Genomic DNA, 26,316 nt, shown 5'->3' with positions numbered 1-26,316 from the left:
GGGAATATGTATAACCAAGAGGCAGAGCCAGTGAATCCATGGAGGAAGCTGAACAGCCAGACTAGACAAAATGGCAACCTTCAGGTGCAGTGAGAAACTCCAAATGTGTGCTACCATGCCAAGATTTCTACAGGGAATGGCTGAAAATACTACCTATGAAGTTCAGCACAGATCTATTTAAAGTTGTGAATAACAACTCAAATAACAGAACAGTTGCCGTTGCCCTTCACTATCAATGGAGGGCTGGTTCCAGAAGCTTGGTTCCAGATCTACAGATGCTCAACTCTCTTGTATAAACACCACACAACCTATCCCCATTCTTCACTTTAACTTATTTCTAAATTGCTTATAATAGCTGGTCTGATGTAAGCGCTATGGAAATAGTTGTTAGGCTATACTGTTCAGGGAATAATGGCAAAGAAAGTCCATACTTATTTGGGACAGGGTCAGTATTTTTCTCCAAATATTATACATCTGTGAATGTGCCCATGGGATGAAAATGGCATATTCACATTTTTGTAATAATTTATGAGAAATAATGTGATATTATAATATAGTTGGCTCAAATTATGTGCTATATCCATCAGTTTATAGTTTTCTAAAACAGCGGTTCTCAATCTGTAGGTTGTGTCACCTTTGCAGGAGGTTGAAGGACCCTTTCACAAGGGTCACATATAAAATATCCTGCAAATCAGATATTTACATTATGGTTCATAACTGTAGCAAAATCACACTTATGAAGTAACAACCAAAATCTTATGGTTGGGGGTCACCACAACATGAGGAACGATATTAAAGGGTCACAGCATTAGGAAGGGTAAGAATTACTGTTCTAAAAGTTAAAAATAGAACCTGTCGTGAGTGGGAAAGGTGAGGAATTGGTTAAAGAGATCAGAGTTTTTGTGAGTAGAGAAGAATAAGTTTGTTGGTAGGATTTGCAGGTATAATGTGTTTGTGTTGCTCTATGTGTGCATGTAGAGCCTGGAGGTAGACTTTAGGTGTATTATATTGGTCAAAATGTAGAGACTTTGAAATTTCAGGATGCTTTTGTTTTTGAGATAGCACCATCTATGTAGGTCTGGCTGGTTTGAAATTTCCTAGGTAGACCATGTTGGCCTCAGAATCAGAGATGGGCTTCTCTATGCTTCCCAAATATTTGAGATTCAAAGCATGTGCCACCATACCTAGATTAGGAAGCTTTATAAAAGACACACACACAAAAAAACTTCAAGTGCAAATCAGTTTTGTGGTGTTACTGAGCAAAGTGAGAAGTCTAACACAGATCTCCTGGAAAGCAGGTGGGAATTTTGTCTGCCAATCTCTTTTGATGTTGTTAGAGAAATGTAGGAATTCTGCATGGAGAATGGGGAGGGGAATTAGCTAAACATTTCCACATCTGTTTTTGGAAGAGTTTGGAGAAAGAACTCATTCCATAAGCTCCTGAAAGCTTTCTGGTTTGACAGTTAATTTATTTTTAAAATTCAGTATACTCGTGACAGCAAAGTGATCATTTGTATATTGTTTTTCCAGACTCTTGTTGTCAAAACAAAGGGAAACAGAGAGGAAAAGGAAACTCCAAAAGAACATGCAATTATCTCAGGGAAATAGAACTGTCAGAGATTTGATTTGCAACAAAGTTTGCTCATTCTTTTGCAACTTCTTTGAAGAAAAAGGAATTAGAGTTGGAATAAAGAATCTTCTACAGAACAAGGAGAGAGAGAGAGAGAGAGAGAGAGAGAGAGAGAGAGAGAGAGAGAGAGAGAAGCATCTGGATGTTTTGAAAGCTTGGTAGTTTAGTAGTTCAGGCGGTCACAATCTAACTTTTTCCTCTATGCTATCTCAAGGGTGCTGACACTTAAAAAATCAGTGTTCTCTTACAGTTTAGTTTTAAAGAATTAGCTGGCTAACTGTTCTCAAAGAGAATGAGACTTGTGATTAATACAAGGCACTACATGTTGAAGGTACACTAAAACAAGCTAGAAAACAAAATAACTGCTTTTATGGAACTTGCATTTACGCTAAAGACCCTAGGATGTGTTCTGGTTTGGAATCTTGTGAAACAGTGTTAAAGTAACTGCACATTATTCACCATTTTCTGTGGAAGAATTATGAACTGCTAAAGTTTAACAAAGTCCATTTTCTTCATAGAAGAAAACACCTCGACAGGATCCTTTAAAAAGGCACCATTCAAATTAAACTAAAAAGCAGCCATTAAGTACATGCACACACACACATACACACACACACACACACACACACACACACACACACACACTAAAAGGAACAGCAGGGAAAAATGGAGCTATAGAAAAGATAAAAGAGAAAAATACTCCTAACTAGCCATTATTAAAATGTTGTTTTATATACTTCTAATTTGGGGTCAGGAGGTCCATATATACATATATGATTCAAAGTCATTTCTAGAGAAAAATGTCAAGGCTTTTTGAAAGCTGTTTTTAATTTTTGATGATGAATTTGAAAGCAATCAAAGCATTGTTTTTGTTTGGGCCATCTGGTTTTGTTCTTATAATCTGTTAAGCTATCAAGCATAGTTTAAGTGTAATAGTTCATCTCACACACAAATAAAGGTTGTGAAATAAATAAGAGCCTGGGCTCCTTATAAGAGAGAGAACTTTTCACTGGTTTGGGAATTTGGTTACTAAAAGGTAAATAGTCTAACATGAAATCATACCATAATATGGCTGGAAAACAATAGGGAACCATGCCTTAGCTGAACACAAAAAACTTAAAAATAAATACAGAAAGCCATACAGAAAGGGAAACTGGAACTTTCAGGTCCTGGGACCCCCTTTCCTCCCATGTGGAGTGGCTGAGTTGTTTTAATTTTAAAGTCCAACAAAGGAATAAGGATGTATTTCATAATTTCCATAAAAATGTAAGGAAAATCCCAAATGAATGCCTCTAATTCAGTTTATGTTTTAATTTAATCATTTATTTGAGATTACTCCGCCCCCCCAAAAAAAAACGACAACATTTGCCACAAAGCCCCAGAGTCCCTTCTCATTTTAAGAAGACAAGGTAGGCTTGTGTCTGTGCAAGGTTCTCAACTCCACAGCAGCCTAGACCACATGTTTAACCCTTTAGTGGGTTCTATAAGGCTACTGAAACAAAGTAATGGCCAGTTTGCGTGAGGTGATCTCAGGGTGTTAGGCTGGGGAGGGCAGAGGGTTGATCAGGTGTTCCACCCAGAGCTTCACCAACAACTCGATACACTTGTGTCAATAAGCAAGGGCTCAAGACAGCTTCCAGAATCCAACCAGGCACATTCCCTGTTCCCTTTCCAAACTGGGAGTTTTGGGCACAGAGTCTTTAAAGCGGGGTGCATGTACACAGCCTCTTAAGAGTGGCGTATAGCCGAGCCAAACCACGGTTGGTTTCACAGGCTGTCTACTTGATTTTTAACTGACCTAACTGGCATCCATCTTTCTGTAACTCAAAGCTGCCATGTATCTCAGCTCTATCCCGGAGTATGGCCACATGGGACATGTGTACATATCTTGACTGGGACCACTCGCCATCTCTTGCCTCCAGAGATGTAGAAAAGGTTCAGCAGAAAGGTTCTTTTGATAGGAAGGCTGTCAGTCAATTTTAGGGAGCCTACAATTTGGGAGGTGTTCATGTATATTACAGAAAGTAAAGAAGCTTTGGGTTGTGGCATTCATGTATATGTGTGCATGGGCACACGGGCACACATGCAGTCTGATCCCTACTACTTCTTTTCATTCCTTAATTCCTGGTCCATAAGCTTTTGTTGTTGTTGTTGTTTTCAAGATAGGGTTTCTCTGTGTAGCCCTGGCTGTCCTGAAGTCGTTTTGTAAACCAGGCTGGCCTTGAATTCACAGAGATCCATCTGCCTCTGCCTCCTGAGTGCTGAGATTAAAGGCATGCATCCCTACAAGAATATGGAGCTAAGGGAGTTAGCTCAGGAGGTAAAGTGTTTACTTTGCAAGTGTGAGGATCTAAGTTTGGGCCCTTGAACCTATAATAACCCAAATACTATGATGTATGCTGGTAATCCCAGCTCTAGAGAGGCAGGGATGGGATGGAGACATGCAGATTTCTGGAGCTTAGTGGCCAGGAGGCTTAAATTAGTCCATGAGCTCCAGGTTCAGTGAGAAAATGTCTTAAAACAAAACAAAACAAAACAAAACAAACAAACAAAAAAAAAAAACGTTGGAGAACAATCAAGGAAGACATCCAACATTGGCCTCTGGCCTCTACACTTTTACATGCATTTCCAAACACATGCACATATCCACACATATACATGAATATGTATGAACACACTGCACACACACACACACACACACACGCACACACACACACACACACACACATACGGCTATCAGGAATCATCGACTGTCCCTGTGCCTTTTTGTCTACAACCTAAGGACCTGAATCTAGTTATCGGCTAGTCCCTTCCCCACACCTTTTTCACTATTTCAATTCAAGGCTTACCATAATGGGAAAGCCTTGTAGTTTGAGAGCATAGCTCTGCTCATTGGCTTGCCTGCTCACCTTGCTTGAAGAAAAGGACTTTATATCTTCCTAGCCTGATGGTTCCATTATCCACTATCTCAAATGCAAATAACATTCCTTGTACAACTCTTCTCCTTTCTCTGACTCCCTGTGACGAATCAACGTCTAAAGTGGACCAAGTCTTCCTTTAGCCTTTACACAGGAGGAAAGAAGAAATTCTCAAGCCCAATCCAGATTGTCTTGGCAGTTGAGAAACAGAACATAATGAGAACCAGAAGCTTCAGGTCCATGGGGTACCAAAGAATGATGGGTGATTGGACAGGCCTTACTGTAGTCACTGAGACTGGGTACATGGGTAGGGCTCTGAGGTCACTTAAAATTCTTTAAGCGAAAGAAGGAATCAAAGCCACAGGCATCACACCATTTCCTCGGAAAGCAGATCGACAAGTTCAATTCAGATCCAAGCATAGAGGGTGAGACCAGAATCCTCCAGGACCTCCATAGGTCCTGGGAAATGAGAAGCAAAGCAGTCTGAGACCCCTACACCTTAAGTTCCACTGTGGTCAATCTCAGGTTTTGTTCAAGCTTTCCCTTTTCTGAACACTGTCAGAAGTGTTCACAGTTAATCCTATCTTTGCATAGGGTATAGTATTTCCCTGGAAAATATCACTATTGATCACTCTCGCCTGTACTTTTCATGTAGCAGTGATTTGGACTTAGATGTGATAATCCTGATCCCAGCAATATAACTGAGACTTGGTTTGGTACCTTCTTCCTGAAATCACTATTTGGTTAAAACATATATACATGGAAGCACATACGTATACACAAAAGGTTGAACCTATGTTCATTACATATGTTATATAATATACACACTAAAATAAACATATAATATATTGGCTAAAAGTAACTACAAGAAGGCTAATGCCTTTAATCTCAGCACTTTGGAGAAAAGTCAGGCTGGTTTCTGTATTACATAATGTTTAAGACTAGCCAGGACTACCGAGTGAGACAGTGTCTCAATAAAATAAAATAAAATAAAATAAAAAATATGAAAGGATCCTTTATTGCATTATCATATTTGGTAATACATGCATATAATATACAATATTATTTTATGAATAACAAAAGGGGTAAATTCTCTGCTCCTTGATAATCTTCTTACCAAAGACAAAATTATTTTATTTGAAAAAAAATTTTAAGGGCTAAGTCTTTACATCCATATCACTCATCTACAAATGTATATGGACTCAATTGCATTCCTCCTCAAAAGATATGTCAAAATCTTAACTAAGTGTCTCAGAATGAGACCTTATTTGGAAATAGGATCTCTACAGAGGCAAGGAAGTTAAAATGAGGTCATTGTGGAAGGCTGTAATACAATGTGACTGATGTTATTCTTATTAAAAGAAGAAATTTTAGCACAGAGACAGACATGGACAGAGAAAAGATAACATGCAGACACATAGGGAGAAGATAGCCACATTCCTGGAATGATGCATTTGCAATCCAGGGATTGTTGACAAATACAGAAACTATATAGCTGAGCCCCCCTCACCAGGAGCTCTTAGACAGTATGGCCTACTCATTTATTGATCTCTGGCTTCTAGTTTCCACAACTGGGAGACAATAAAGTTCTGTATCTCAAGCCATCCTGTTTTTAGTACTATATACATCAGTCCCAGAAAACTAATAAATATATTTTTCCAGAAGTTGAACAGACATGCATGCCCCTTTCCTGAGTAAAGAGCCCCACCCCGAACTATGAAAGTTGGATTTTATAACTTCCTCCAACCTTAAATTCCATTTTGAATGAGAAACCTAACTAGACAACAGGAAATGAAGCTAAACAGAAAGAATCCTGGATCCTGGCATGAGAGACGAAATGTTGCTCCAAAAATAAATGGAGGAAGTTGTTAAGGAGCTGGGTGCCTTTGGCTTCCTATGTAGGCATCCAGGTAAAGATTGAATCACAATTTATCATGATGGCTGGAGAGGCAATTCATTTTCTCTGTGGGAAGGGTCTACTCTTCCCCACCTGATGTGTGTGTATGTGTGTGTGTGCGTGTGTGTGTATGTTTGTTTGTTTGCATATGCTTGTTAAGTCCAGTGGTCAATATCAGGCATCTTCCTTAATCATTCTCCATTTTATTTACTGAGCATCTTTCATTGAATCTGGAGTTTACTAATTCAGCTCATCTAGCTAGCCAGCTTGCTCCAAGGATCGCTGTTTCTGCTTTTGGAGTGCTGGGATTATAGGTGGGCAACTATGTATGCCACAATTTTTATGTGGGTGCTGGGGATCTTAACTCTGGTCCTCGTGTTTGTATATCAAGAATTATACCATCTACTGGCTCCTCTCTCCAGCCCTTAAGCCTCCATTTTCCTTGTTATTTGGAGACAGAATCTTGTCAAGCTGCCTAGCATGACTTGGAACTTACTCCGTAGCACAACCTGGCTTTGCACTTGTGAGTCTTCTGCCTCAGCCTCCCAAAGTACAGACTAGTCCCAACATACACGGAGAAACACACCACTTACTTCTGAATTTCCTGAGAATAAGAAGTCTTACCAGCCAGGATTAGGGGCACAGGCCTGTAATCCCAGCACTCAGGAGGCAGAGGCAGGTGGATCTCTGTGAGTTTGAAACCAGCCTGGTCTATAAAGTGAGTCCAGGACAGCCAAAACTACCCAGAGAAACCCTGTCTTGAAAAACAAAATAACTCAATAGAGGAATATCAAATGGCAGAGAAACACTTAAATAAATGTTCAACACCATTAGTTATCAGGGAAATGTAAATCAAAACGACCTTGAGATTTCACCTTACACCCATCAGAATGGCTAAGATCAAAAACTCAAGTAACAACACATGCTGGAGAGGTTGTGGAGAAAGGGGAACCCTCCTTCATTGCTGATAGGAATATAGACTTGTACAACCACTTTGGAAATCAATCCGACACTTTCTCAGACAGTTAGTAATAGTGCTACCTCAAGATACAGCCATACCACTCCTAGGCATATATCCAAAATATGCTCAAGTATAGAACAAGGACATTTGCTCATCCATGTTTGTAGCAGCTTTATTCGTAATAGCGAGAATCTGGAAACAACCAAGATGTCCCTCAATGGAGGAATGGATACAGAAATTGTGGTACATTTACACAATAGAATACTACTCAGCAATTAAAAACAAGGAAATCATGAAAATTGCAGGCAAATGGTAAGAACTAGAAGAGATCATCCTGAATGAGGTAACCCAGAAACAGCAATACACACATGGTGTATACTCTCTTATAAGTGGATATCAGACACATAATATAGGATAATCATACAAAACTCTGTACACCTAAAGAAGCTAAGCAAGAAGGAGGACCCTGGGTAAGATGACCAATCCTCCCTTAGAAAGGAAAATGGGATGGAAATAGGAAGAGGGAGAAAATAGGGAATAGAACAGGAGCCTACCACAGAGGACCTCTGAAAGACTCTACCCAGCAGGGTATAAAAGCAGATACTGAGACTCATAGCCAAACTTTGGGCGGAGTGCAAGGAATCTTATAAAAGAAGGGGGAGATAGAAAGACCTGGAGAGGACAGGAGTTCCACAAGGAGAGCAACAGAACCAAAACACCTGGGCCCAGGGGTCTTTTCTGAGACTGATACTGCAACAAAGAACCATGCATGGAGATAACCTAGAACCCCTGCACAGATGTAGCCCATGGCAACTCAGCATCCCTAGTAAAGAGAACAAGGGCTGTCTCTGACATGAACTCAGTGGCTGGCTCTTTGATCTTCTCCCCCTGATGGGGGGGAGCAGCCTTACCCGGCCACAAAAGAAGACAATACAGCCAGTCCTAATGAGACCTGATAGGCTAGGGTCAGAGGGAAAGGGAGGAGGACCTCCCCTATCAGACTTGGAGAGGGGTATGGGAGGAGATGAGGGAGGGAGGGTGGAGTATGGGAGGAGATGAGGGAGGGAGGGTGGGGTATGGGAGGAGATGAGGGAGGGAGGGTGGGGTATGGGAGGAGATGAAGGAGGGAGGGTGGGATTGGGAGGGAATGAGGGAGTAGACTACAGCTGGGATACAAAGTGATTAAATTGTAATTAATAAAAAAAATAGGGGCCCAGAAGACTGAGAGCTTTGTCCAAGATCATGGTTGTGAAAATGAATTTGGGCATCAGGTCTTTCCATCCAGCCTGTTGGTATCTCTCCCCTGACACAGTAAATCCGCAGTCATAGGCCATCATTATGAATGAATCATCTTGACGGGGAGTCCTGAAGCAGTGTGACCTGTGGACTACAACTACTGCCCTAAGACACACGGGGGAGTCTGTCTTAGCGGCTGATGTCTGAGTTAATAAGGAGAAGCAGTATTCAAACTGAGCAAAGCAAGCCATAGAGGGGCCCTGGAAGCAACTTCCTGTCATGGTGGAAGGCTGAGGGAGGCTCTGAGATGGCGCAAACACTGAGAAGCAAAAGTAAGGCTTTCTAGGAAGACTGAGCTCTGAAAAAACCAAGAGGAGGCACGTTGTTAGGGGTTTCTTGTGAGGTCTTCATTACAGGCCAGCTAGGGAAGACCCAGTTGAGTATAGGCTCTACTTTCCTGGAAAGACGAACCTCATTTCCTCGAAAACAGGTATTTGAGAATGGTAGAGTTGATGAAACAGTACAGCAAGGGCAGTAGTCCATCTGTGAGATGATGGCCACTTCCCACAAAACAAATGATCCCCAAAGTCCAAGAATGCTCAGCACGTATCTGTGAGCCCTCTTTCTTTCCACCAAACCCAGCACTTCCTCATGCTAAGTCACCAGCTCTTAAATCCACCCCACCATGTGTGCCTTGGTTTTAAAGAGAGACGGTGGAAGGGGCAATTTTTATTATGGCTTACCATCCACCAGGTTAGAGCACTTGCTATAATGCAAGAGTTAAAGGCCTTTTTAGTAAACAGGCTGTTAGGTATTCTGGAACTTCACTTTTTTGTACAGAGATAGGGAACTTTTCCACTTGTTGTATCCATAACTCCTTATTTAGAAGGTTTTCCTACTTTATTACTAAGAGATGTAAACAAAACAAAACAAAACAAGAAAAAACAGAAACTTGGTCCAACATTATACAGGACTGCTCCTCTGAGACAGTTTCCTGATTTTAGAAGAAAAAAAAAAGAGTCCACTGCAGAAGGAAGGAAAAGGAACACTTCTTGAGGCACCAACCAAGGGTTCATTGTGCACAATCTTATATGCTCTCCTGGGCAGCTTTGTGTGATAGGTAGTCTTATGACTAGTAGGCTCATCTTAGAGAAGACACTGAGAGCTACACAGGTAAGGAAATTCACTGAATATACAAAGCTAGTAAGTGGCAAGGACAAGATGAGAAGAATGTGCCAAGTTCACAGGAAACAGGCCTACTTTGGGGGTGCATGCCTTTAATCTCAGCACTCAGGGAGGCAGAGGCAGGCAGATGCCTGTGAGTTCAAGGCCAGCCTAGTCTACACACAGTTCTAGACCATTCAAAGTTACCTAGTGAGGCCACATCTCAAAACAAACAAACAAACAAACAAACAGGAGGGAAAGAGAATTATAGGTTGTTAATGGGTATCAGAGTCTGAGGTGATAGGGAAGCTTTTTAAGCAGGAGAGGAGAAAAGCAAAGAAAATAATGGAGAAATGAATACCCAAAGGTACTTAGAGTAGACAAATCTGGGTCATTCACACCTGTAATCCCAGCACTTGGGGAAGCAGAGGCCAGACTAGTCTACAAAATGAGTCCAGGACAGCCAAGGCTACACAGAGAAACACTGTCTTGAAAAAAAAATAAAAATAAAACTAAATTAAACAAAATTCTAGGTCATTTTTATATTTTATCATTCTTCATATTTGAGATTTTGAGAGAAAGAAGCCATTTCCTATTTCAACAGAACACACTTGTTCCATGACTGTATCATACTTAGAATATAATGAACCCAGGGACATGTGGGATATTCAGGTCTTCCCAGCTCATTAATCCATCCATCCATCCATCCATCCATCCATCCATCCATCCATCCATTTATATATGTATGTATGTATGTATCTAGCTATCTGTTTGTCTGTCTATATTATGTGTATACATGTATATATGCATGTGGAGAACAAAGATCAATATTGGCTGTCTTCTTCAATTGACAACTACCTTAGTTTTTGAAATGGGGCTTCCTACCTAACCTGAACACCATCAATTTGGCTAGACAGGCTGTGTAGCAAACTCGAGGGATCTGCCTATCTCCATCACCCTAGTACTGGAATTACAGGCACTCTGCTGAGCCAGCTTTCTACATGGGCCCTGAGTATCTGAACTCAGGTTCTCAAGCTTGTGCAACAAGGACTTTACCGATTAAGCAATCTCCCAAGCACCCCTTAAATCCTATTTTGGTAAAGGAAACCCATTTGGCTTCTTTACAAAGCCACTAGAGATGACAACTCTGAATCTGTCTGTCCATTCATCCAACAACTTTTCCTGATGCAAAAAGGGTTTCTACATATCCTCAAAGCCTCATGGAAGTAGATAAGTCACGTAGTCCTTGCTACACCTGGAGACAGAGACCACGTCTCTTTCTGATTTTTTCATGGCTTTATAAAGAATTCTGGGCTTCACTTACCAAGCCTAGGTGGATGTATCACTGCAGAAAGAGCTTAGATGGGAGGCAAGGAAGGAGCATCAACAGCCAAATGGTTGAGTCAGTGGGTGACTCCTCATTAGTGCCAGATTATACACACCCAGAGCTAGGCAGATCCTATGCTCTAGTATCACTGAGATTTTCACAAACATTATAATGCTAAGAGAATGAGAGTAGAAGTGAGAGAGAGAGAGAGATGTCTACAAGTTTGGGAAATTCTTCATTCCTGGTCAAAATCACTAGCTTCGAGTGTTGGAGAGAGAATTTGAGCTGATTCCCTCACCCCCCACTAATATCATCTTGTGGTTTCTCAGGCTCTTCATGAAGAATCTTCTATTGTTTGAGCTATGGACTTGGCTCATGCTAAGAGCAGAACAACTGTGAAACCCACCTGTTAGAAATCAAGACTGGGGTATTAAAGCCAGAAGTGCTGGCCCATGAGAAGACCCTGTCCCTGCTGCATGGCAGGCAAAGCTCTTGTAAAGCCAGGGATTAGTTCGTCCACACTCGGGCAATGACCGGAGCAGGTGCTCATTCTACGGGTTGTTCAGGCTCATTTTTACCCCTGACTGTAGAAGTAGAAACTGAAATAGAATAAGTTCTCACAGGGCATGATCCCGGATAGGAGATGTAGCGGTAACTGACACTCTTGTTTTTTTATACACCTGGAACATGGCAAGACAATCTCTTGGCACAGAATGGCAGCTGCCCTGGCTCTTTGTTGATGGATGTTCTACAGAATGAGGGAGGGAAATCTGAATAAAGAAATAGATGGAATTGTATTTGTTGGAGGAATTCACAATACTTTGCAAAAAGCCACCTCATTACTATTTATGAAATGAAATGGATCTCCAGGGAGGAATTCTCTTTTTAGGCTCTCTTTGGGGGATTTTGCTCGTGGGAGACTATAGACCTACGTGTTTTTTTTTTTTTTAAACGAGTTATAAGCACTATTTGTTATTTTAAGTACAAGTATTGGGAGTATGGCTTTGCTTTAAGACTGTGAACATATAAGGTTGACTTTTAACTTAGGCCTGGTATTCTCCTTGTTTGGATTGCCTTCTATATACATGATCTAGCTAATTTGATTTGGTGGATGAGAAATGATATTGATAAAGAGGAAAGGGAGAGTGAATTAAGTTACCTTGTGGGACACAAATGACTGCAATTTTAAGAGCAGTTCAGGTTGGTCTTGAACTTGTGGCAATCCTTCTGTATCTACCATACAAGTGCTGTGATTACAGGCATGAGCCACCACACCTAGCTTATTTAGTACAGTACCTAACCTATAAAGGCTCAACTCAACCAGTGTTAGTTGTGATTAAATTTATTTTTGTTAAGCATAGACACATAACTATCAAACAGAACTCATACATCAGGAAATACACTATGTAGTTTTAACTACGATGTCATTTCATCATCCCCACAACCCTGTGAATTGTTATTGTGCTATTATTATGCTTATTTTACACAGGAAGATAGTAATGCTTAGTAAATTACACCCAAGGCTATACATCTGTTAAAAAAATAGTGTAAGTTCCTTACAGGATCATCCTGATACACTGAAGTCACTCAGGTACTAAACTACCACGCCTGGGCATTTTCAAAAGCTCAGGTTGTCCAGGGATGTAGTTCCACATGTACCAGTCTCCAAGAAAACAAACACTAAGCAGATACCAAAGTTGAGTGGGGGTTTCTAACACGTCGGATGTGGCCCTGGGCATGTCCCAACAACTGGCTTTAATTTCTTCATAGAAAATAGGCTGTCATCATATTAGTGACAGCAAAGAACTGTGAGGCTGAGGGAGGTATGAGAAACAGCATGTACAGGGCCTGGCACAGACTGAGTACCCTATCAATGGGAGTTATAGAGTGGGCTCAGGCTGACTGCTGGCTGCGGTCTCCACCTACTCCCACCACCTTCCACTCCCTAATTAGTCGCAACTAGAATCTCATCAATCTGCCACTCTCCTTGGGGGTTGCCGGAAATTCCTGGCACAGATGTCTCCTACAGGGACAAATTTTGAATATTCCTCCATCCAGCCCCGTTACTACTGAATTATGGGGAGAGAGAGGAGGAGAGAAGAGCCATTGAGAGGGAGAAGAGAAAACAAATGCCTTCTGTATACTCCTTCCCTGGCTCCTGCCTGAAATAGGTGTTTGGTAAATACTACAGGAATTTATGTAGAAGTGAATGAAGGGACGGGGTGTGTGTGTGTGGGGAGACAGATGGCGGGCAGGCATCCAGGAAGAGTTTGACACCTTGGCAAATTTCCCTTGCAGCACCTCCATGACACCTCTGTATCTTGGGGACCTTCTTAGCCAGGTGTTGCAGCCAGACCCCTCCTTCCTTTTACCAGTGTCACAAGCAAAAACTGAGAAGTCCCATGCAAGATAGCATAGAAGCTTAGGAGGAGGGCTCCCGCTTTGGGTTGAGAGCACTTGAATTTTTCAGCTGTGACTCCTAAACAGAGCTTCATTCTGCTGTTGGCCTGAGAAAGCTGCTTGCTCAATGGCTATCCAGATATAATCCCATCCATCATTTTGGGATTCCCCCCTCTTGTTGTGACACCAAGCTACAGGGAGCCATACAATGGATCCACTTTTCTACTTCCATTCTTTATGTGGCTCATAAAAGAAGTATAACCACCAGCTTTTGCTGTGAAAGCAAACAAGTGGAGACACCTGTACACACAGGTAGATGAACATGAGCACTGGACCTGAATGCTAGCCTTCAGAGGGTTTGAGGCCAGGCATTATGCTCTTCATAGGTGATGGTTTCCAACCATATGTGCAATGGCTTCTCCATGTCCCTCATAAGCAGCACTTCTGTTCTGACATTTGTTTCAAATAAATTTTCCTTCCAGAAAAATACCACTTAGGGCCACACAGACAGAAGATGGGTTTGACTTTTCCTTGATGTGAAATATTCTGTTGGATGTGCAGATTTTCATATTGCATTGCTGGAAAATTACTGTACATTTAATTAATCGCCTTCATGGTGACCTCGCAACACAGGCGCAATGGCTTCATTCTTTACCTCTTGTTCCCTATGAATTTCTAACCTCACTTTCACCCCAATCCCTCTTTACCCACAAATCCTGCAAAACATCCTCTTTATAAATAAAAACAACAAGGAACTGGGAATAGAGGCGAGAATTCCACTCTTCTTGCTGCACTTGGAAACTTTGAAAACTATTTTAAAGAGAACCATTAAGCCAGACCCTTATAACACATGTAACTTCTTGATTGGTTTCACATTCACATCTTTTCTGGGTGGATTAGTTCTGGGGATCTGACTTAGCAAACTTTTCTGTTTTATCTCATTCCACATGTGCAGAGAGTAGGGGATAATTGAAGGTTGCCCCTTTGCTGCTAAAATTAAAAAAAAAAATATGGGCGAAGACCAGACCTGACTTCCAATGTGGGTAATTGCAGCTCACGGGTCAGAGATGGAGCCCCAGGGAGCGTGTTTGTCATATCCCGAGGTGGAGACCTTGAGGTGGGGGTAATTTTGGCCTGATGGCAGCTGGTTAGGCAGCTGGTGGAGAACAGTTGCTGGAACAGGACGACTTCTATGGAGGGCAGAGTTTAAACTTGGACTTCTATATGGAAACGTCCAAGCAGACCTGAGCCTGAATAGAATTCTACCCGCTGGTATCTATTACAAGTTATGCCTGGCTTTCTGACATACAAAGAGTTGAGAGAGTGAACCATGGATACAAAGGGCCCTTACCAACTTCCTGAGTCACAGCATAGCTGAGGAAAAGTCGCCACTCAAAGGTGGTGATTCCATGTGATCTCCTTGCTTTCAATGGGGTGCTTTGATTGGAATTCTGTGCGAAGAATGTCCTGTGAACAGGGCTCTCATTTAAAGTTTAAAATGTCCTTTCATAGCTGTTGGAAAGGAGGTTTGTATACATAGAGAGCATCTAGAATTTGCCCGATACTGTGAAAAAAAAAATCCTTCCTGACTGTAAATCCTGTGCTCTGTAAATAATTTGTGAGTCCAAGAAGACCAGTAACTTGCATTTTCCTATCCCACAGTCCATTGCGCTTCTGAAGCGATTAACCAGAGTAGGAGGAAAAGGCATCCACAAGAGAGATGACAAATGGATCCAAACATACATATTTATTTGGTAAGCAAGCTCATTATCTTCTATACTTTAAAATTCGCTGTGAGCAAATACAAGGGCAGGTTCCATCTCAGGAAACATATAGAAGCCTAGCCTCTTCCTGAGTGCCCTTCGGTAATTGTAGGGAGAAGCAACTTTCCACCTAGGAGGGTGGGACAGCACAGCAATGAGTCAGGGAAACAAAATTTCAGTGGTTAACCTGAGGGGCCAAAAAGGAGCCCTTGGGTTGGGCTGTGAAAGTCCCTTCTTCTCAGAGGAATCCAAGGTTATCACGTCTCACGTCCTCCTCCTTTGCTCTGTTGACATTTATGCAAATGAATACTCAGGTATGACACAGATAGGTTCATAAGACTCCGTCTCATCTAATCTCCGTGATGTTCAGAAGCAGACATTGTTCTAACCCCTGGGAGAGGAGAATAAATTGAGGCCCAGAGATTTTAGATGGCTTGGCCAATCTAAAGCAGGTCGCACCCCAGAAAGGGAGTAAACTTCAAAGATGAATCAGTAGCTTTCACAGCTGGTCCTCTCCAAACAGATGTCACAAACTCATGACATCTCCCTTTGTAGATGCTTCAGGAATGGGTAGTTTTACTTCATTTTATTTGCAGGGCTGGGGATGGAACCCTCAACTTCACTGGGCAAATGTTCTACCACTTAGCTATGGGTAGGGATCTTTAAATATCTCAGTTTTCCCTAACTGTTTCCTTGAAAGATAATTCCTAGCCTACTACAAAAAAATTAATTAAAGGGTCAGGCCTGGGGTACAGACCTGAAAACCCAGCTACTGGGAAAGATGAGGCAAGAGGATCATAATTTCAAACCTGCCTGGACCATAGTGAGGTCAGAGTCCCACTAGACAACTTAGAGAACTCTGTCTCATTTTTGTTGTTGTTGTTTTGTTTTTCGAGACAGGGTTTCTCTGTGTAGCCTTGGCTGTCCTGGACTAGCTTTGTGGACCAGGGTGGCCTCAAACACAGGCAATCGCCTGCCTCTGCCTTCCTGACTGCTGGGCTTCTGGACATGCACCACTGCATCCAGCTATGTGTCTTTTTTTTTTTTTTTTTTTTTTTAAGTAAAAAGAAGGCTGTGGATATTCACTGGTAGAGAGCTTGCCCACATGCAGGAGGTCCTAGCTTCAATCAAAAAGAGGAAAAAAAGAAGCAGCTAAAGGGTAGGGGTAATGGGGTGGTACCCAAAGATGCTTTCTAATTCCCCTTTATCTCTCTCTTTATTTGAGAGCTTGTCTGGATGGCTCCTGCTAGGGCTCTCAGCCCTCCTCAGGTTATTTATGAGGCATGCTAGGTTTCAATGAAGCAGACAAGGTAGAGAATGGCTACCTTGGAAATCTAGGTTGTTCTTTCCTTCTTCCTTTTTAACCTCCAAGCATAAAAAGAGACAAGCTTTATGTAGAAAAAAAAAAAGCAACTGCCAGCATATTTCTTGTTTTTATGAATTGGGATAGTTTTCCTCCTTGTTTAAAGAGTGTAGTTGCTCCCAGAGAAGTCCAGTTTATAAGGTTCTGGGACTCATGTTGTGTTCCTTCTTAGAGTGTGAACACAAAACAGTGTTGAAAGGAGCCCTCAGATATATTTTCTTTGGTTCTGATTTTACTCACCACCCCAGCTTTAGCTGTTTTGCTAAAACTATTTTTAACCCTAAAATTAGGCACTAGTTCTTATTCTTCTACTTTATATTTTTAATTTTGGATTATTTCTTAAAATTTATATACTTAGGAAATACAGTGTGATATAATTCCATACATATCTATACATACATGATTATCAACTCAGGGCAATTAGTACATCATCTTTTGGTGTATGTGTGGCAAGAAACTTCAGATTTTGTTCTGCTGGTTCTTTATAAAATACAATTCTTTTTGAGACAGGGTCTCACTCTGTATCCCTTGCTGGCCTGGTACTTGGTATGTAGACTAAGTTGGTTCAGACTCACAGAAATCCATTTGCCTTTGTCTCCTGAGAACTACCATGCCTGGCTTCTATATGTGTATATATGTGTGTGTATGTGTATACATATATATATATATATATATATGTATAATGTGTATGTATTATATATATGTTTTAAAATTGTAAAATACAACCACTGGCAAGTGTCAGGAGCCAGTCTGTCAAAGGAGCTGTCGTTAGGCAGGTGGGCTTTCTGGAAGGGGATCCAGTGATTTGCAAGGTCTACGCTATGATACACCCCAGAATTGCTTCCAGTCTCTGATACTCATTCTTTGTGCATGGCTGCATCTCTCTATAATCTGGTATGATGTGAATCGTCACTTTGTGGGCATTTACTGCTGTTCAGATGAATGAATTCCTGATTATGGAATTCCTGACTTGATTCAAACAATTTTAAAAGTTAAATAAGCAAATAAGAAAGTTTATGGCCACAATAAAAACCTTTGGGGACCTCCAGATGACTCACTAGGAGACAGGCTTAAGGCAGATTTGTAGCCCCAGATAGCCTTCACTTACCCTGGTACATGCCGTAAGTATATTAAAGTTGGTTTAAACTTCCCATGAACCTGAATGATAAGCAATACCTAATTAAGTACAAGCTTTGATGTCATTACATACAAACTGTTCTGTTGTAATTCCTTATACCTTGTCACATATGGCATTATATACTGTCATTTTAAATTTACTTTGTTTCTTGGAATGAAAGACAGATAAGATTATTGCCCCAAAGATAGCTGAAAAATGTGTAGGCAAGTCATTCCTAATTGAAAAAATATATATTCTTATAACTTTTAGACCCTGTTAACCTTTAGGCCTTATTAACCTTTGTCACTCTGAACTCACTATGAATTTATATTACATAATAAGAAATTATATTACATAATAAGAAATATAATACATAGATAAGAAATGTCTAGTTTAGTTATTTTAAAATGCATGAGCCCATTGACAAAATCCAGGTGGTGGGGGCCCACTGAATGAAAACTAGCTGGAGTTTGCTTCATGCATGACTTGTAAATATGTATTTAGATATGTGTTTACATGTAAATATGTACATCTGTCTGTTTTTTGTTCATATGTTACATGAATGTATGTCAATTGTCTGTCTGTGTGTAAGGAGCTCCTTTTGTGGTACCCATTGAATGTGTGTATGGAGCTAACCTCAGATCAGAGTCCCCTTTTTACAACCCCTTGCAGTTTTGGCTAAAAGCACTTTTAGAGAAAGAATCCCGGGCTCCTTTTCCTTTTAGTCATCTTTCATGATCAGCTGCTTATCATTTGCCTGTGCCATTAGCTCGGTGGCCCAAGAGATAAAGGGAATGGGGGACCTCCGCATCCTGTCCCGGATCCTACTCTGGAGCCTGGACCCTTGACAAAGCAGAGAAGGACTCTGACAATTGGAGCCCAGAAGGCCGTAACAGACAAGCATCAGAACTCCTCTAGTTATGGAGAGCAAGTGCGTGTTGTACACATTTTCCCTAAGATCCTCTCCTCTGGTCTCCACGTACTGTCCAGACAGCAGAGACTACAGAGACTCCAAGAGTCTATTACAAAGTGCTAATGGGTGAAGGACCAGTGCTGGGGTCGGGGTGCGATAGGGATATTAGGAACCAGGACTTGGACATTTGCCCTATGAGAACACTATGAAGAAAAGGACCAGACCAAGGTATGGTGTGGCATCAACAGATGAAAGGGCCCTGAGCACTACTTAAGAAGTTGGTTGGAGTCCTGAAGATACCTGATAAAACAGGATCAGATGAATGGGGAGGAGGTCCCCCCATCAGTGGACTTGGAAAGGGGCAGGGAGGAGATGAGGGAGGGAGGGAGGGACTGGGAGGGAATGAGGGATCGGGACACGGCTGGGATACAGAGTTAATAAAATGTAACTGATTAAAAAAAAAAAAAAAAAAGTTGGTTGGAGTGAGCAGGAGAAACCTCAGGGAAGAGAGCGATTCAGCCAAGAGCAGCAGCTAGCAGAAGAACAGCTGGGGCAAGGCTTAATTAATGGAGAGTGTAGGGAGAAAAGCTAATTCCAGACAAGACAGTCCGAGGGAACAAGAGAGACTTGAACAACAGCTCAGGTGCCAGGTGGCTGTGAAGAGAGCAAGTTTCCCTGTTAACTGGGGATTGAGCATGGGATTCAGCCAGGGAAGGACCTTAGAGGGACAAGATGAGGAAGAGGTAGGGTGGGGTCAGGGAGGGGAGAGCCTTGGTGGCTCAGGGATGAATCCTGGTATGCAGAGAAGACAGGACAAGCTGCTGTGTGAAGAGCTAAACAGGTTGGACCTGTTCCTAAAATGTTCTGTGTTGGAACATGGGCAACCCCCAACTGTTCCTACGGAAGAGTCTATACATCTTAACTGGCTGCCAGGAGGGCTCTAATGTGCACAACTAAGTTTAGAAAACCTGCAGAAGAATGAAGAAGAGCATTTAGGCCCCAAGGTCTGAGTCCAATGGAGGGAGGATATCATCTCTCAAATTTTTTCTATTCTCCCAACCCACTTTTCCTTTTAGGAAACAGTGATGCAAAGCATAAGTTTTGATACCCACTAAGTCCTTCAAAAGCTCATCTAGGCACTAGCACTCCTTTAACTTAGCAAACATTTCCCTCAATCTCTGGGCTCTACTGGGTGTTTTGACAGGATTCTTGGTAGGTAGCAAGAAAACCCCACATCTCAATAATAGACACATACGTGCTGATGTGCACATTGTTCTATGAAGCACATTCAGAACATTGGAAATGTATATCTCATGATATGAACAACAGGCCTTCAGACTCCAAAGACAGGAGTGCATTACTTTATTGTCATTAAGGCGCATAGAAAAAGCTCAACAGCTCTTTTTATTGCAGGACATTCTCCACATTTACAGAGTCTTATCCACTGCGATAAGTGGGGTAGACAAGGTTTCCCTACTCTGTGAGAGAAAACAAATACAAGTTAAATTTCATCTTCCTTCCTGTAGCTGTTTAATTTAGTTAGGATCTTGCTACCCCCTCTGCCTTCATGTACCAAGTAACTTCCTTGTTAGATGCTTACATTATATTATAAAAGGGGACTAAAAAACAAACAAACCCAACACTCATACAATTTCCAGTCCAAAGTGGGAAGCAGACATTAAAATAGATTACACACATTGAACATTAAATAATTCATCTCACACTTTTGTAATTACAGATTCAATAAATACTGTAAGGTTAGATTCAAGTGTTTTCAGGATGGACAACAGAGGAATCTAACTTAGTGCTGGGATCCCAGCAAGGCTTTCCTAAGTAAGATATAGCAGTTGCCAGAGTCAGGGGGTTGGGGGTAGGGGCTGCAGATGGGGAAGCTAGGAAGCATCCATCGGTCAGACTGCAGCCTATACAGCTGCAGAGGGGCTCACTCTTCTCCTTGTTTTTCCCCTTTTGCTTTATCGTTCTCTCCTCCCCACCACTCTTTTGCCTCTGCTATCAGCCTGAATCACCCTTTCCCCTCTTATGAGCACAGTTCAGGGGAGCTTTTATCTTTCATCTTTGAAAATGAGTCAAGGAGCAGGAATTGCATTGCATGAAAACTCCGTCATCTTGGAAATGTGTGTGTCTTGTCAATGGGGGATAAATGATAGCATTTAAAAAATATTGCTTCAGAGATGTTCACATCACATATACTGCCACAAAATTGAAATCACCTGGAGTGCCTCTTTATGACAAATGGTCTTTTGAGTCAGAAGGAACTGGATAGAGAGTTTTCTGTGTTGGGGGAGGCTGAGGTGAAGACCTCTATACAATTTTGCCACTCCAGATCATACACTCAAGGTCCCTCCAAGTTGTCATTCATTCTTTCTTATAATTGTACCACAGTTTCTTTAACTAGACACCTATCAAAGGACATTTGGGGTGTTTAACATTTTTTTTTTTTGCTATTATGAATAAAGCTTCTATAAACATTCATGTATGAGATTTAATGTAGATACAGTTTCAATTCTCTGGGATAAATGCCCAGGAGCAGGATTACTAGGTCCTATGGTAATTGCATGTTTAGTTTTGTAAGAAACTGCCAAACTGTTTTGCAGAGTGTTTTTGTAGCATTTCTCATCCCCACAGCAACGTTTGAGAGATCCGGTTTCTCTGCATTCTCCTCAGCATTTGGTATTGTCCCTGTTTCTTATTTCAGTTGGTCTCATAGGTGTGCTGTTCCACTGTGGTCTCAGTTTGTATTTCCCCAGTGGCCCTCATCTTTTCCCACATTTACCATCCATACTTCCTCTTTGCTGAAACGTAACCTCCTTTGCCCATTTTCTAACTGGATTTTTTTTCCCTGCTGTCTTTCTTATACTCTTTATGAATCGGACACACCATTACAAATATCTCCTCTAACTCTGCAGTTGGTCCTCTAAAGACCTAACACGGGTCTTTCACATTTTTAAGTGGTTGTTTGAAGACAGGGAGGGTCTGGCTGAACAACGCTGACGGGCCCTGATCACACGGTTCCCCTAGCGGCAGCCTACAAGCACCATGTTATAGGCGTGTACCACCACTTGCCCCTGGAAGCTCTCACAGTTTGCAATGAATTATTTCTCATTTGAGGTACAGTTATGTTTTGCCTACATGTCTCTGATCCCCTGGAACAAGAGTTAAAGGCAGCTTTGAGCTGCCACTTGGGTGTTCAAACTTGAACCTGGGTCCTCTGGAAAAGCAGCTCTCAACCACCAAGCCATGTCTTTAGCTCCTATATAGGATACATTCTTGCTTTGGGGGAATGGGGTGGGGAGGGGTCTGTTTTTTGACATAGGGTTTCTCTGCGTAACAGGTCTGGCTGTCCTAGAACTTCCTTTCTAGACCAAGCTGGCCTTGAACTAAGAAACCTGCCTGCCTCTGCCTCCTGAGTGCTGGGATCAAAGGTGTGCGTCACCACACCCTGGGTATCTTTCACATTTTGATCAGGTGTAGGTTGTTGATTTGTTCGTGAGACTCATCATTGTGTCATTGTGTCTAAGAGCTAGACTAAGCTCTGGGACTTGAAGATTATTCCTTGTTCCTTGTTTACTTTTGTGAGTCTTTTCACCCTGAATATATCTAAGTCCATTAGGAACTTTTAAGGTATGAAATACGGAACTGAGGTCTAAGTTCGTGATGGTTAATTTTATTTATCAACTTGGGCATACCTTCGCTGGAAGCCTGTGGACCAACTAGCCTGGGATATGTTGCGCTAGCAGATAGCCCGTTGAACAGATACCCTGTCTCGATAAGGAGGGAGAAAAGCTTGTTCTCTGACCTCTACAGGAGAGCCACAGTACATGCATCTTCTCCCATTAAATAATTAAATTATTTTAAAAGCCTCCTTTCCCATTGAGTTGTATTTGTATCTGTAAAAGAAATAAAGTAGCCATATTTATGTGGATCTTTTGGGTTTTTCTTTTTGCTTGGTTTATGTGTTTGCCCATCTGCCAACACCATGCTGTCTTGACTATTGATGGTATGTAATAGTGCCAATTGATTCCTTCTACTTTATTCTGTATCCTTCTTTTCCCTCCCTCCCTCTCTGGGTTCAAACCCCAGGTCCTGTGCATATCAAACATACACTTGGTCCCTTCCTTCCTTTATTCTTATGGGTTTTGAAACTCATATGTAGTCACTGGACATATTTATGGGAAGGTCAGTATGGCATTCCAATTATTCCTGAAATGTCTATTTGTTTTATTTAAAATTAATTTCCAAGATTTTGAGTTATACATAGAGGAATGAGGAAAAGTATGTCTATTCAAACTTTCTGGTGGCAAAACCCACTTGACTTTCAGGATCCCACCTTTCCAGTTAGTTATGAAATTTCACTTCTTGAAGATAATGGTATTTAGAAGTCACATGACAATATGCTGTTTTAGTTGAGCAAGTGGCTCATAGTAGCGTAATTTTGACATGTTGGGGCAGAGCTACAAGATGACAGCATCCACAGAGTTCTCTAACTGCTAAACTGGTGGCAAACTGCTCCAGAACTAATAGGTCTCTGGATTTGCTTAGAATTACAATGGATGCTTAAGAGGCTATGGAGAAATACATGGCTGCAACCCTCAGGGATGTCGTTGAAAAGACAAGAAAAAACGAGTTACCTCAAAGCCTGGTAAATACTAGATACTTAATAGGTGCGTGTGTGAATGAATGTTGCTGTATAGATGCTAACCCCTGAGCTAAGTTGTGAAGATCTACACTGGGTTTTATTTGTTCTTTGTGTGCATGTTTATGTGTGTGTACATGTGCATGTGTGTTTGCATGTTTGGAAACTAAAGGATTTTTCTCAGGAGCCATCTAACTTTTTTTTTTCCCAAGCAGGTTTTTTTACTAGAATGACAAGAGCACGCCATCAGGCCCAGCTGTTGTATGCGGGCTCTTGGGTTTAAACCCAGGTCCTCATGCTTGCCCTACAAGTACTTCACTGATTGAAGTGTTTTCTTAGGGAGGTAAGAGTTAAGTTGCCTTGTCACCAGGGTAGGGTCTACAGATGTTTTCGAAGGAAAATGGACAGAATTTGTTAACCCACCCAGGGCAGAAGTTGAAAGAGAACAAAAACCAAATGCACTCTGGCTCAGATTCTTGGTGACAGGGAAACAAAATGAATTCGATTTTGTATCTGATAACTTTGAGCTGACTGTAAAATATCCAGGCACATGTGCATTGTAAGCATTTGTAGTATTTATAAGTTGAGGAAAACTTCTAACTAGAAAATCCTTTTTTCCCTGAGAGTCTCCAGAAGATGTAGGCCCTAGTCTCGACTTTGTAACTGCAAAACCATGAGATTTAAAGCAATTCAAAACTTTTCTTTGTGGTTTGACTTCCTCATCTGTAAAATGGGGTGCTTTGATAAATGGTATTTCTTTGAACTAACATTTGTTTCAGCATTGCATCAGTATTTGGAAAGAATCTTATTCTTTTTGAAATACTTTTCTTTCTGCTATAAAGGTCTAGGATTCTGTGATCTCTTAAGATATCTATCTGCATTTGGTGGCTGGCTTCTTTCTTTAGCACCTACTCCCCCAAATGTCAACAGAGCTCACCAGTTTATATCATGTCAAACTAATCAAGTAAGAGAGGGAGAGCTGTGCATGTTGGGTCTCAATCCTTCTAGACTTCCTGAGAGTTTCTGTCTTTTGCACTCTCCTCCACTCTAGGGAGTACAGTGGGCCCATAGTCATTAGGACACAGGAAGTGAGGCTTTGTGGCATATTAAAGCCTTTGGGTTTTATGTATGTCCAGTTTCCCCAGCATTTGTTCCATAGATTTGCAGAGTTGAAAAATGGGTGAGAGTGGAGAGAGGGAAGGATAAGAATTTTCTAGAAGATGAGAAACTAACGAAAGTCTTCTCAATAGGCACAGACTCCCAGCACTTAATGCTGAAAAGACTTGAGGTTTTATTTTGTCTTTCTGGAAATGAAGCATCCAAAGGGATTTTCTTCCCCAGTTTTGGCCAGTGAGATGAATTTGTATCATATTACTAGGATTTTATGTATATACTCTATCATCAAACTTTTATTTTTCAAATCAAAGATTTTCTCTTTAGACTTTTAAAGCATGACAAGTTCATTATAAAAATAAGGACATGAAAATAATTCACAGTCCCACAGCATACAGTTAACTGCTCTTAAAATTATATTTCCTCTAATCTTCTACACACACATACATACGGCATCATGCCATACGCTCATTTCTATATCGTTGCCTCTTCCATTTAATTTAGGCTATGAGCATTTTCCCCATGTTATTAAACATTCTTCTAAACATGATTCAGAATAGATACAGCATTTAATATTATATAACTGTAAGGAATGTCATAATATAACTGTTTTTACATAGACTTTTTCAGATGTTTTTCACTTTATTTTTAAATATGCTATAGCTAATTCCCTTGTAGTTTGATATATATATTATATGTCAAATAATTATTTTAGTAATTAATACACTAATTATATATATTTATAAGGTACAGTGTTATCATTTGATAAATGGAGACGATGTATAATGATTAAATCAGGGCAATTAGCACTTCCCCTTCCTTAAAAACCTATATTTTTATTATGAACACATAATGACCGTGCTTTTGAAAAGACAAATTTCTTAGAAAAAGCCTCTCAGGGGGTAGAGGAGAAGAGCAATGTTAATGTTACAGCACATTTTGCAGCTGCCTTTGTGTGTGAGTTATACCAATTTGTGTTCCTATGGGTGCTGACGGCTGCCGAAGTTTCTGCATTGACACAGAACTCGTCACCATTGTGTATACGGGCACTCTGTATTTCAACTCAAAGGCTTTTAATAAGCCCCTCCTGTATGTTGTGGCTCACCCTTTCTGGACATTCTATGCTGTTCCTAAGCAGAAGTCCCTGCTATATGCAGGGTAATTAGACGCTCTAGTTATGCCAAGTAAACGCCAGATAAGACATATGGAAAGATGATTAAAAATGCAAGTGGAAAATAACAACACATAATTCTCCATGGTTAGAGCTGACACTATTTAGCCTTTAAATAGTTACTCATTGGAGGAAGACACCAATATAGCTAATTAAAATAATTTAGATCCCACGAGCTCTGAAAAAAGAATGCATTAATGGGACTCTTGCAAAACACAGAGATTGAGTGGTGATTATTTTGGTATTTCCCGGTATAAACTCGAATGGGAACTGAGAGGAATATTACAAATTCACATCTTTCAAAAAGGGCCCATGGGTGAAAGGACAATTTCTGCCTTTGTCAATTCCCTTAACAAAGTTAACCTGTTGGTTATCGGAGAAGAGGACACAGAACACACAGAAAACTAACCTCCTTCTGGCAGCTGGTGATAATTTGTCAGTCTCTTTTGAAATGTGGCTTTGTGTTCGCTGCTGAAGGCAGCTGGAAAAGAAAAAGCATGACAGACAAAAGCTGAAATCCACATGAAGAAAGGTCTTTTTCCCCAAAATTACTGCCTGAGTTAGCAAAGGTCAGAACAGAAAGTACATGTCTATCTTCCCAGCACCAGGCACATCTGGTCTTAGAGAAGGTCCCTATGCTACGGGAGACATTCAGAATGGCTGTTGACCTGAATAGGGCTGCTGGAGAG

General features: G+C 41.1%; 1 protein-coding gene across 1 annotated transcript in view; it reads right to left on the bottom strand.

Annotated features, from left to right (window-relative positions):
• Nucleotides 1–26,115, bottom strand: part of Plac1 (placenta enriched 1) — a 30,902-nt gene extending 4,787 nt beyond the window's left edge. Inside the window, exon 1 of the mRNA XM_021660107.2 lies at nucleotides 26,037–26,115. The gene's annotated coding sequence lies outside the window, so the exon portion shown is untranslated. The remainder of the gene's footprint in view (nucleotides 1–26,036) is intronic.
• Nucleotides 26,116–26,316: the final 201 nt, after the last annotated feature.

This window comes from Meriones unguiculatus, chromosome X (assembly GCF_030254825.1).
Source record: "Meriones unguiculatus strain TT.TT164.6M chromosome X, Bangor_MerUng_6.1, whole genome shotgun sequence".
Lineage (NCBI taxonomy): Eukaryota > Metazoa > Chordata > Mammalia > Rodentia > Muridae > Meriones > Meriones unguiculatus.
The sequence above is the reverse complement of the archived record's forward strand: the minus strand, read 5'-3'. Positions and strand labels throughout refer to the sequence as shown.